This window comes from Heptranchias perlo, unplaced genomic scaffold (genome assembly GCF_035084215.1).
Source record: "Heptranchias perlo isolate sHepPer1 unplaced genomic scaffold, sHepPer1.hap1 HAP1_SCAFFOLD_381, whole genome shotgun sequence".
NCBI classification, from domain to species: Eukaryota; Metazoa; Chordata; class Chondrichthyes; order Hexanchiformes; family Hexanchidae; genus Heptranchias; species Heptranchias perlo.
This window is the reverse complement of record NW_027139393.1, coordinates 150,564-163,872: the sequence shown is the minus strand read 5'-3', so window position 1 is coordinate 163,872 and position 13,309 is coordinate 150,564. Positions and strand designations below refer to the sequence as shown.

The following is a 13,309-nucleotide window of genomic DNA, read 5'->3' as shown; positions in this document are numbered from 1 at the left end:
GAGAGAGAGGAGGTGAGATATACACACTCTGTACATAATATATACACAGAGAGAGAGGAGGTGAGATATACACACTCTGTACATAATGTATACAGAGAGAGGAGGTGAGATATACACACTCTGTACATAATATATACACAGGGAGAGAGGAGGTGAGATATACACACTCTGTACATAATATATACAGAGAGAGAGAGAGGGGGTGGGATATACACACTCTGTCCATAATATATACAGAGAGAGAGAGAGGAGGTGAGATATACACACTCTGTACATAATATATACAGAGAGAGAGAGAGGAGGTGGGATATACACACTCTGTACATAATATTTTCAGAGAGAGAGAGAGGAGGTGGGATATACACACTCTGTACATAATATATACAGAGAGAGAGAGAGGAGGTGGGATATACACACTCTGTACATAATATATACAGAGAGAGAGAGAGGAGGTGGGATATCCACACTTTGTGCATAATATATACACAGGGAGAGATAGAGGAGGTGAGATATACACACTCTGTGCATAATATATACAGAGAGAGAGAGAGAGGAGGTGAGATATACACACTCTGTACATAATATATACAGAGAGAGAGAGAGAGGAGGTGGGATATACACACTCTGTCCATAATATATACAGAGAGAGAGAGAGGAGGTGAGATATACACACTCTGTACATAATATATACAGAGAGAGAGAGAGGAGGTGAGATATACACACTCTGTACATAATATATGCAGAGAGAGAGAGAGAGGAGGTGGGATATCCACACTTTGTGCATAATATATACACAGGGAGAGATAGAGGAGGTGAGATATACACACTCTGTGCATAATATATACAGAGAGAGAGAGAGGAGGTGAGATATACACACTCTGTACATAATATATACAGAGAGAGAGAGAGAGGAGGTGGGATATACACACTCTGTACATAATATATACAGAGAGAGAGAGAGGAGGTGGGATATGCACATTCTGTACATAATATATACAGAGAGAGAGAGAGAGGAGGTGAGATATACACACTCTGTACATAATGTATACAGAGAGAGAGAGGAGGTGGGATATACACACTCTGCACATAATATATACAGAGAGAGAGAGAGGAGGTGGGATATACACACTCTGTACATAATATATACAGAGAGAGAGAGAGGAGGTGGGATATGCACATTCTGTACATAATATATACAGAGAGAGAGAGAGAGGAGGTGAGATATACACACTCTGTACATAATGTATACAGAGAGAGAGAGGAGGTGAGATATACACACTCTGTACATAATATACACAGAGAGAGAGAGGAGGTGAGATATACACACTCTGTACATAATATATGCAGAGAGAGAGGGAGGAGGTTGGATATACACACTCTGTACATAATATATACACAGAGAGAGAGGAGGTGAGATATACACACTCTGTACATAATGTATACAGAGAGAGGAGGTGAGATATACACACTCTGTACATAATATATACACAGGGAGAGAGGAGGTGAGATATACACACTCTGTACATAATATATACAGAGAGAGAGAGAGGGGGTGGGATATACACACTCTGTCCATAATATATACAGAGAGAGAGAGAGGAGGTGAGATATACACACTCTGTACATAATATATACAGAGAGAGAGAGAGGAGGTGGGATATGCACATTCTGTACATAATATATACAGAGAGAGAGAGAGAGGAGGTGGGATATACACACTCTGTACATAATATATACAGAGAGAGAGAGAGGAGGTGGGATATGCACATTCTGTACATAATATATACAGAGAGAGAGAGAGAGGAGGTGAGATATACACACTCTGTACATAATGTATACAGAGAGAGAGAGGAGGGGAGAAATACACACTCTGTACATAATATATACAGAGAGAGAGGAGGTGGGATATACACACTCTGTACATAATATACAGAGAGAGAGAAAGGAGGTGGGATATACACACTCGGTACATATTATATCCAGAGAGAGAGAGAGAGAGAGGAGGTGGGATATACACATTCTGTACATAATATACAGGGAGAGGGAGAGGAGGTGTGATATACACACTCTGTACATAATATATTCAGAGAGAGAGGAGGTGGGATATACACATTCTGTACATAATGTATACAGAGAGAGAGAGAGAGGAGGTGGGATATACACACTCTGTACATAATATATACAGAGAGAGAGAGAGGAGGTGAGATATACACACTCTGCACATCATGTGTACAGAGAGAGAGGGAGGAGGTGGGATATACACACTCTGTACATAATATATACACAGGGAGAGAGAGGAGGTGGGATATACACAGTCTGTACATAATATATACACAGGGAGAGAGAGGAGGTGGGATATACACACTCTGTACATAATATATACACAGGGAGAGAGAGGAGGTGGGATATACACACTCTGTACATAATATATACAGAGAGAGAGAGAATGTGAGATATACACACTCTGTACATAATGTATACAGAGAGAGAGGAGGTGGGATATACACACTCTTTACATAATATATACAGAGAGAGAGGGAGGAGGTGGGATATACACAGTCTGTACATAATATATACAGAGAGAGAGAGAGGAGGTGAGATATACACACTCTGTACATAATATATACACAGGGAGAGAGAGGAGGTGAGATATGCACACTCTGTACATAATATATACAGAGAGAGAGAGGAGGTGAGATATACACACTCTGTACATAATATATACAGAGAGAGAGAGAGAGGAGGTGAGATATACACACTCTGTACATAATGTATACAGAGAGAGAGAGGAGGTGGGATATACACACTCTGCACATAATATATACAGAGAGAGAGAGAGAGGAGGTGGGATATACACACTCTGTACATAATATATACAGAGAGAGAGAGAGGAGGTGGGATATGCACATTCTGTACATAATATATACAGAGAGAGAGAGAGAGGAGGTGAGATATACACACTCTGTACATAATGGATACAGAGAGAGAGAGGAGGTGAGATATACACACTCTGTACATAATATATACACAGAGAGAGAGGAGGTGAGATATACACACTCTGTACATAATATACACAGAGAGAGAGAGGAGGTGAGATACACACACTCTGTACATAATATATGCAGAGAGAGAGGGAGGAGGTTGGATATACACACTCTGTACATAATATATACACAGAGAGAGAGGAGGTGAGATATACACACTCTGTACATAATGTATACAGAGAGAGGAGGTGAGATATACACACTCTGCACATAATATATACACAGGGAGAGAGGAGGTGAGATATACACACTCTGTACATAATATATACAGAGAGAGAGAGAGGGGGTGGGATATACACACTCTGTCCATAATATATACAGAGAGAGAGAGAGGAGGTGAGATATACACACTCTGTACATAATATATACAGAGAGAGAGAGAGGAGGTGGGATATACACACTCTGTACATAATATTTTCAGAGAGAGAGAGAGGAGGTGGGATATACACACTCTGTACATAATATATACAGAGAGAGAGAGAGGAGGTGGGATATACACACTCTGTACATAATATATACAGAGAGAGAGAGAGAGAGGAGGTGGGATATCCACACTTTGTGCATAATATATACACAGGGAGAGATAGAGGAGGTGAGATATACACACTCTGTGCATAATATATACAGAGAGAGAGAGAGGAGGTGAGATATACACACTCTGTACATAATATATACAGAGAGAGAGAGAGAGGAGGTGGGATATACACACTCTGTACATAATATATACAGAGAGAGAGAGAGGAGGTGGGATATGCACATTCTGTACATAATATATACAGAGAGAGAGAGAGAGGAGGTGGGATATACACACTCTGTACATAATATATACAGAGAGAGAGAGAGGAGGTGGGATATGCACATTCTGTACATAATATATACAGAGAGAGAGAGAGAGGAGGTGAGATATACACACTCTGTACATAATGTATACAGAGAGAGAGAGGAGGTGAGATATACACACTCTGTACATAATATATACAGAGAGAGAGGAGGTGGGATATACACACTCTGTACATAATATACAGAGAGAGAGAAAGGAGGTGGGATATACACACTCGGTACATATTATATCCAGAGAGAGAGAGAGAGAGAGGAGGTGGGATATACACATTCTGTACATAATATACAGGGAGAGGGAGAGGAGGTGTGATATACACACTCTGTACATAATATATACAGAGAGAGAGAGAGGAGGTGAGATATACACATTCTGTACATAATGTATAAAGAGAGAGAGAGAGAGGAGGTGGGATATACACATTCTGTACATAATGTATACAGAGAGAGAGAGAGAGGAGGTGGGATATACACACTCTGTACATAATATATACAGAGAGAGAGAGAGGAGGTGAGATATACACACTCTGCACATCATGTGTACAGAGAGAGAGGGAGGAGGTGGGATATACACACTCTGTACATAATATATACACAGGGAGAGAGAGGAGGTGGGATATACACAGTCTGTACATAATATATACAGAGAGAGAGGGAGGAGGTGGGATATACACACTCTGTACATAATATATACAGAGAGAGAGGAGGTGGGATATACACACTCTGTACATAATATATACAGAGAGAGAGAGAGAGGAGGTGAGATATGTACACTCTGTACATAATGTATACAGAGAGAGAGGAGGTGGGATATACACACTCTGTACATAATATATACAGAGAGAGAGAGGAGGTGGGATATACACACTCTGTACATAATATATACAGAGAGAGAGGGAGGAGGTGGGATATACACACTCTGTACATAATATATACAGAGAGAGAGAGAGGAGGTGGGATATACACGCTCTGTACATAATATATACAGAGAGAGAGAGAGGAGGTGGTATATACACACTGTACATAATATATACACAGGGAGAGAGAGGAGGTGGGATATACACACTCTGTACATAATATATACAGAGAGAGAGAGAATGTGAGATATACACACTCTGTACATAATGTATACAGAGAGAGAGGAGGTGAGATATACACACTCTGTACATCATGTATACAGAGAGAGAGAGAGAATGTGAGATATACACACTCTGTACATAATATACACAGAGAGAGAGGGAGGAGGTGGGATATACACACTCTGTACATAATATATACAGAGAGAGAGAGAGAGGAGGTGAGATATACACACTCTGTACATAATGTATACAGAGAGAGAGGAGGTGAGATATACACACTCTGTACATAATATATACAGAGAGAGAGAGGAGGTGGGATATACACACTCTGTACATAATATATACAGAGAGAGAGGGAGGAGGTGGGATATACACACTCTGTACATAATATATACAGAGAGAGAGAGAGGAGGTGGGATATACACGCTCTGTACATAATATATACAGAGAGAGAGAGGAGGTGGTATATACACACTCTGTACATAATATATACACAGGGAGAGAGAGGAGGTGGGAGATACACACTCTGTACATAATATATACACAGGGAGAGAGAGGAGGTGGGATATACACACTCTGTACATAATATATACAGAGAGAGAGAGAATGTGAGATATACACACTCTGTACATAATGTATACAGAGAGAGAGGAGGTGAGATATACACACTCTGTACATCATGTATACAGAGAGAGAGAGAGAATGTGAGATATACACACTCTGTACATAATATACACAGAGAGAGAGGGAGGAGGTGGGATATACACACTCTGTACATAATATATACAGAGAGCGAGAGAGAGAGGAGGTGAGATATACAAACTCTGTACATAATATATACAGAGAGACAGAGAGAGGAGGTGAGATATACATACTCTGTCCATAATATATACAGAGAGAGAGAGAGGAGGTGGGATATACACACTCTGTACATAATATATACAGAGAGAGAGAGAGGAGGTGAGATATACACACTCTGTACATAATATATACAGAGAGAGAGAGAGGAGGTGAGATATACACACTGTGTACATAATATATACAGAGAAAGAGAGAGAGGAGGTGAGATATACACACTCTGTACATAATATATACAGAGAGAGAGAGAGAGAGGAGGTGAGATATACACACTCTGTACATAATGTATACAGAGAGAGAGAGGAGGTGGGATATACACACTCTGTACATAATATATACAGAGAGAGAGAGAGGAGGTGGGATATACACACTCTGCACATAATATATACACAGGGAGAGAGGAGGTGAGATATACACACTCTGTACATAATATACACAGAGAGAGAGAGGAGTTGGGATTTACACAGTCTGTCCATAATATATACAGAGAGAGAGGGAGGAGGTGAGATATACACACTCTGTACATAATATATACACAGAGAGAGAGGAGGTGAGATCTACACACTCTGTACATAATATACACAGAGAGAGAGAGGAGGTGAGATATACACACTCTGTACATAATATATACAGAGAGAGAGGGAGGAGGTGGGATATACACACTCTGTACATCATATATACACAGAGAGAGAGGAGGTGAGATATACACACTCTGTACATAATATATACACAGAGAGATAGGAGGTGAGATATACACACTCTGTACATAATATATACACAGAGAGAGAGGAGGTGGGATATACACACTCTGTACATAATGTATACAGAGAGAGAGAGGAGGTGAGATATACACACTCTGTACATAATATATACACAGGGAGAGAGGAGGTGAGATATACACACTCTGTACATAATATATACAGAGAGAGAGAGAGGGGGTGGGATATACACACTCTGTACATAATATATACAGAGAGAAAGAGAGGAGGTGGGATATACACACTCTGTACATAATATATACAGAGAGAGAGAGAGGAGGTGAGATATACACACTCTGTACATAATATATACAGAGAGAGAGAGAGGAGGTGGGATATACACACTCTGTACATAATATATACAGAGAGAGTGAGAGGAGGTGGGATATACACACTCTGTACATAATATATACAGAGAGAGAGAGAGGAGGTGGGATATACACACTCTGTACATAATATATACAGAGAGAGAGAGAGAGGAGGTGGGATATACACACTCTGTGCATAATATATACACAGGGAGAGAGAGAGGAGGTGAGATATACACACTCTGTGCATAATATATGCAGAGAGAGAGAGAGGAGGTGAGATATACACACTCTGTACATAATATATACAGAGAGAGAGAGAGGAGCTGGGATATACACACTCTGTACATAATATATACAGAGAGAGAGAGGAGGTGAGATATACACACTCTGTACATAATATATACACAGGAAGAGAGAGGAGGTGGGATATACACAGTCTGTGCATCATATATACAGAGAGAGAGAGGAGGAGGTGAGATATACACACTCTGTACATAAAATAGACAGAGAGAGAGGGACGAGGTGAGATATACACACTCTGTGCATAAAATATACAGAGAGAGAGGGACGAGGTGAGATATACACACTCTGTACATAATATCTACAGAGAGAGAGGGAGGAGGTGGGATATACACAGTCTGTACATAAAATATACAGAGAGAGAGGGACGAGGTGAGATATACACACTCTGTCCATAATATATACAGAGAGAGAGGGAGGAGGTGAGATATACACACTATGTAGATAAAATATACAGAGAGAGAGGAGGTGGGATTTTCACACTCTGCATAAAATATACAGAGCGAGAGAGAGGAGGTGGGATATACACACTCTGTACATAATATATACACAGGGAGAGAGAGGAGGTGAGATATACACACTCTGTACATAATATATTCAGAGAGAGAGAGGATGTGAGATATACACACTCTGTACATAATATATACAGAGAGAGAGAGAGAGGAGGTGGGATATACACACTCTGTACATAATATATACAGAGAGAGAGAGAGGAGGTGGGATATGCACATTCTGTACATAATATATACAGAGAGAGAGAGAGAGGAGGTGAGATATACACACTCTGTACATAATGTATACAGAGAGAGAGAGGAGGTGAGATATACACACTCTGTACATAATATATACAGAGAGAGAGGAGGTGGGATATACACACTCTATACATAATATACAGAGAGAGAGAAAGGAGGTGGGATATACACACTCGGTACATATTATATCCAGAGAGAGAGAGAGAGAGAGGAGGTGGGATATACACATTCTGTACATAATATACAGGGAGAGGGAGAGGAGGTGTGATATACACACTCTGTACATAATATATTCAGAGAGAGAGAGAGAGAGAGAGGAGGTGGGATATACACATTCTGTACATAATGTATACAGAGAGAGAGAGAGAGGAGGTGGGATATACACACTCTGTACATAATATATACAGAGAGAGAGAGAGGAGGTGAGATATACACACTCTGCACATCATGTATGCAGAGAGAGAGGGAGGAGGTGGGATATACACACTCTGTACATAATATATACACAGGGAGAGAGAGGAGGTGGGATATACACACTCTGTACATAATATATACACAGGGAGAGAGAGGAGGTGGGATATACACACTCTGTACATAATATATACAGAGAGAGAGAGAATGTGAGATATACACACTCTGTACATAATGTATACAGAGAGAGAGGAGGTGGGATATACACACTCTGTCCATCATGTATACAGAGAGAGACAGAGAATGTGAGATATACACACTCTGTACAAAATATATACAGAGAGAGAGAGAGAGAGGAGGTGAGATATACACACTCTGTACATAATATATACAGAGAGAGAGAGGAGGTGGGATATACACACTCTGTACATAATATATACAGAGAGAGAGAGAGGAGGTGAGATATACACACTCTGTACATAATATATACACTGGGAGAGAGAGGAGGTGAGATATGCACACTCTGTACATAATATATACAGAGAGAGAGAGAGGAGGTGAGATATACACACTCTGTACATAATATATACACAGGGAGAGAGGAGGTGGGATATGCACACTCTGTACATAATATATACAGAGAGAGAGAGGAGGTGGGATATGCACACTCTGTCCATAATATATACAGGGAGAGAGAGGAGGTGAGATATGCACACTCTGTACATAATATATACAGAGAGAGAGAGGAGGTGAGATATACACACTCTGTACATAATATATACAGAGAGAGAGAGAGAGGAGGTGAGATATACACACTCTGTACATAATATATACAGAGAGAGAGAGAGGAGGTGAGATATACACACTCTGTACATAATATATACAGAGAGAGAGAGAGAGGAGGTGAGATATACACACTCTGTACATAATATATACAGAGAGAGAGAGAGGAGGTGGGATATACACACTCTGTACATAATATATACACAGGGAGAGAGGAGGTGAGATATACACACTCTGTACATAATATACACAGAGAGAGAGGGAGGAGGTGGGATATACACACTCTGTACATAATATATACACAGAGAGAGAGGAGGTGAGATATACACACTCTGTACATAATGTATACAGAGAGAGAGAGGAGGTGAGATATACACACTCTGTACATAATATATACACAGGGAGAGAGAGGAGGTGAGATATACGCACTCTGTACATAATATATACACAGAGATAGGAGGTGAGATATACACACTCTGTACATAATATATACACAGAGAGAGAGGAGGTGGGATATCCACACTCTGTACATAATATATACACAGAGAGGGAGGAGGTGGGATATACACACTCTGTACATAATATATACACAGGGAGAGAGGAGGTGAGATAAACACACTCTGTACATAATATATACAGAGAGAGAGAGAGGAGGTGGGATATACACACTCTGTACATAATATATACACAGAGAGAGAGGAGGTGAGATATACACACTCTGTACATAATATACACAGAGAGAGAGAGGAGGTGAGATATACACATTCTGTGCATAATATATACAGAGAGAGAGGAGGTGGGATATACACATTCTGTACATAATATACAGGGAGAGAGAGAGGAGGTGGGATATACACATTCTGTACATAATATACAGGGAGAGAGAGAGGAGGTGGGATATACACATTCTGTACATTATATACAGGGAGAGAGAGAGGAGGTGGGATATACACATTCTGTACATAATGTATACAGAGAGAGAGGAGGTGAGATATACACACTCTGTACATAATATATACAGAGAGAGAGAGAGGAGGTGGGATATACACACTCTGTACATAATATATACACAGGGAGAGAGGAGGTTAGATATACACACTCTGTACATAATATACACAGAGAGAGAGAGGAGGTGGGATATACACAGTCTGTCCATAATATATACAGAGAGAGAGGGAGGAGGTGAGATATGCACACTCTGTACATAATATATACACAGAGAGAGAGGAGGTGAGATATACACACTCTGTACATAATATATACAGAGAGAGAGGGAGGAGGTGGGATATACACACTCTGTACATAATATATACACAGAGAGAGAGGAGGTGAGATATACACACTCTGTACATAATGTATACAGAGAGAGAGAGGAGGTGAGATATACACACTCTGTACATAATATATACACAGGGAGAGAGAGGAGGTGAGATATACACACTCTGTACATAATATATACACAGAGAGATAGGAGGTGAGATATACACACTCTGTACATAATATATACACAGAGAGAGAGGAGGTGGGATATACACACTCTGTACATAATATATACACAGAGAGGGAGGAGGTGGGATATACACACTCTGTACATAATATATACACAGGGAGAGAGGAGGTGAGATAAACACACTCTGTACATAATATATACAGAGAGAGAGAGAGGAGGTGGGATATACACACTCTGTACATAATATATACACAGAGAGAGAGGAGGTGAGATATACACACTCTGTACATAATATACACAGAGAGAGAGAGGAGGTGAGATATACACATTCTGTGCATAATATATACAGAGAGAGAGGAGGTGGGATATACACATTCTGTACATAATATACAGGGAGAGAGAGAGGAGGTGGGATATACACATTCTGTACATAATATACAGGGAGAGAGAGAGGAGGTGGGATATACACATTCTGTACATTATATACAGGGAGAGAGAGAGGAGGTGGGATATACACATTCTGTACATAATGTATACAGAGAGAGAGGAGGTGAGATCTACACACTCTGTACATCATGTATACAGAGAGAGAGACAATGTGAGATATACACACTTTGTACATAATATACACAGAGAGAGAGGGAGGAGGTGGGAGAAACACTCTGTACATAATATACACAGAGAGAGAGAGAGAGAGAGGAGGTGAGATATACACCCTCTGTCCATAATATATACAGAGAGAGAGAGAGGAGGTGGGATATCCACACTCTGTACATAATATATACAGAGAGAGAGAGAGGAGGTGAGATATACACACTCTGTACATAATATATACACAGGGAGAGCGAGGAGGTGAGATATGCACACTCTGTACATAATGTATACAGAGAGAGAGAGGAGGTGGGATATACACACTCTGTACATAATATATACAGAGAGAGAGAGAGGAGGTGGGATATACACACTCTGTACATAATATATACAGAGAGAGAGAGAGGAGGTGAGATATACACACTCTGTACATAATATATACACAGGGAGAGCGAGGAGGTGAGATATGCACACTCTGTACATAATGTGTACAGAGAGAGAGAGGAGGTGGGATATACACACTCTGTACATAATATATACAGAGAGAGAGAGAGGAGGTGGGATATACCCACTCTGTACATAATATGTACAGAGAGAGAGAGAGGAGGTGAGATATACACACTCTGTACATAATATATACACAGGGAGAGAGAGGAGGTGGGATATACACACTCTGTCCATAATATTTTCAGAGAGAGAGAGAGAGGAGGTGAGATATACACACTCTGTACATAATATATACACAGGGAGAGAGGAGGTCAGATATACACACTCTGTACATAATATACACAGAGACAGAGAGTAGGTGGGATATACACAGTCTGGCCATAATATTTCGAGAGAGAGGGAGGAGGTGAGATATACACACTCTGTACATAATATATACACAGAGAGAGAGGAGGTAAGATATACACACTCTGTACATAATATATACACAGAGAGAGAGGAGGTGAGATATACACACTCTGTACATAATATATACACAGAGAGACAGGAGGTGAGATATGCACACTCTGTACATAATATACACAGAGAGAGAGGAGGTGGGATATACACACTCTGTACATAATGTATACAGAGAGAGAGAGAGGAGGTGAGATGTGCACACTCTGTACATAATTTCTACAGGGAGAGAGAGAGGAGGTGGGATATACACACTCTGTACATAATATATACAGAGAGAGAGAGGAGGTGGGATATACACACTCTGTACATAATATATACAGAGAGAGAGAGGAGGTGGGATATACACATTCTGTACATAATATATACAGAGAGAGAGAGGAGGTGGGATATAAACATTCTGTACATAATATATACAGAGAGAGAGAGAGAGGAGGTGGGATATACACACTCTGTACATAATATACACAGAGAGAGGAGGTGGGATATACACATTCTGTACATAATATATACAGAGAGAGAGAGAGGAGGTGGGATTTCCACACTCTGTACATAATATATACAGAGAGAGAGAGGAGGTGGGATATACACATTCTGTGCATAATATACACAGAGAGAGAGAGGAGGTGGGATATACACACTCTGTACATAATATATACAGAGAGAGAGAGGAGGTGGGATATACACACTCTGTACATAATATATACAGAGAGAGAGAGGAGGTGGGATTTCGACACTCTGTACATAATATATACAGAGAGAGAGAGAGAGGAGGTGAGATATACACACTCTGTACATAATATATCCAGAGAGAGAGAGAGGAGGTGGGATATACACACTCTGTACATAATATATAAATAAAATTGAGAGAGAGTATGTTTATTAAAATATACTGAGGGAGCGCCGCACTGTCGGAGGGTCGGTACTGAGGGAGCGCCGCACTGTCGGAGGGTCAGTACTGAGGGAGCGCCGCACTGTCGGAGGGTCGGTACTGAGGGAGCGCCGCACTGTCGGAGGGTCGGTACTGAGGGAGCGCCGCACTGTCGGAGGGTCAGTACTGAGGGAGCGCCGCACTGTCGGAGGGTCAGTACTGAGGGAGCGCCGCACTGTCGGAGGGTCGGTACTGAGGGAGCGCCGCGCTGTCGGAGGGTCGGTACCGAGGGAGCGCCGCGCTGTCGGAGGGTCGTCTCCGAGGGAGCGCCGCGCTGCCGGAGGGTCGGTACTGAGGGAGC

The 13,309-nt window shown here is 40.9% G+C and overlaps 1 protein-coding gene across 1 annotated transcript in view; it reads left to right on the top strand.

Annotated features, from left to right (window-relative positions):
• The window catches only part of LOC137311685 (polyribonucleotide 5'-hydroxyl-kinase Clp1-like), a 68,408-nt gene that overhangs the window by 46,166 nt on the left and 8,933 nt on the right, over nucleotides 1–13,309 (top strand).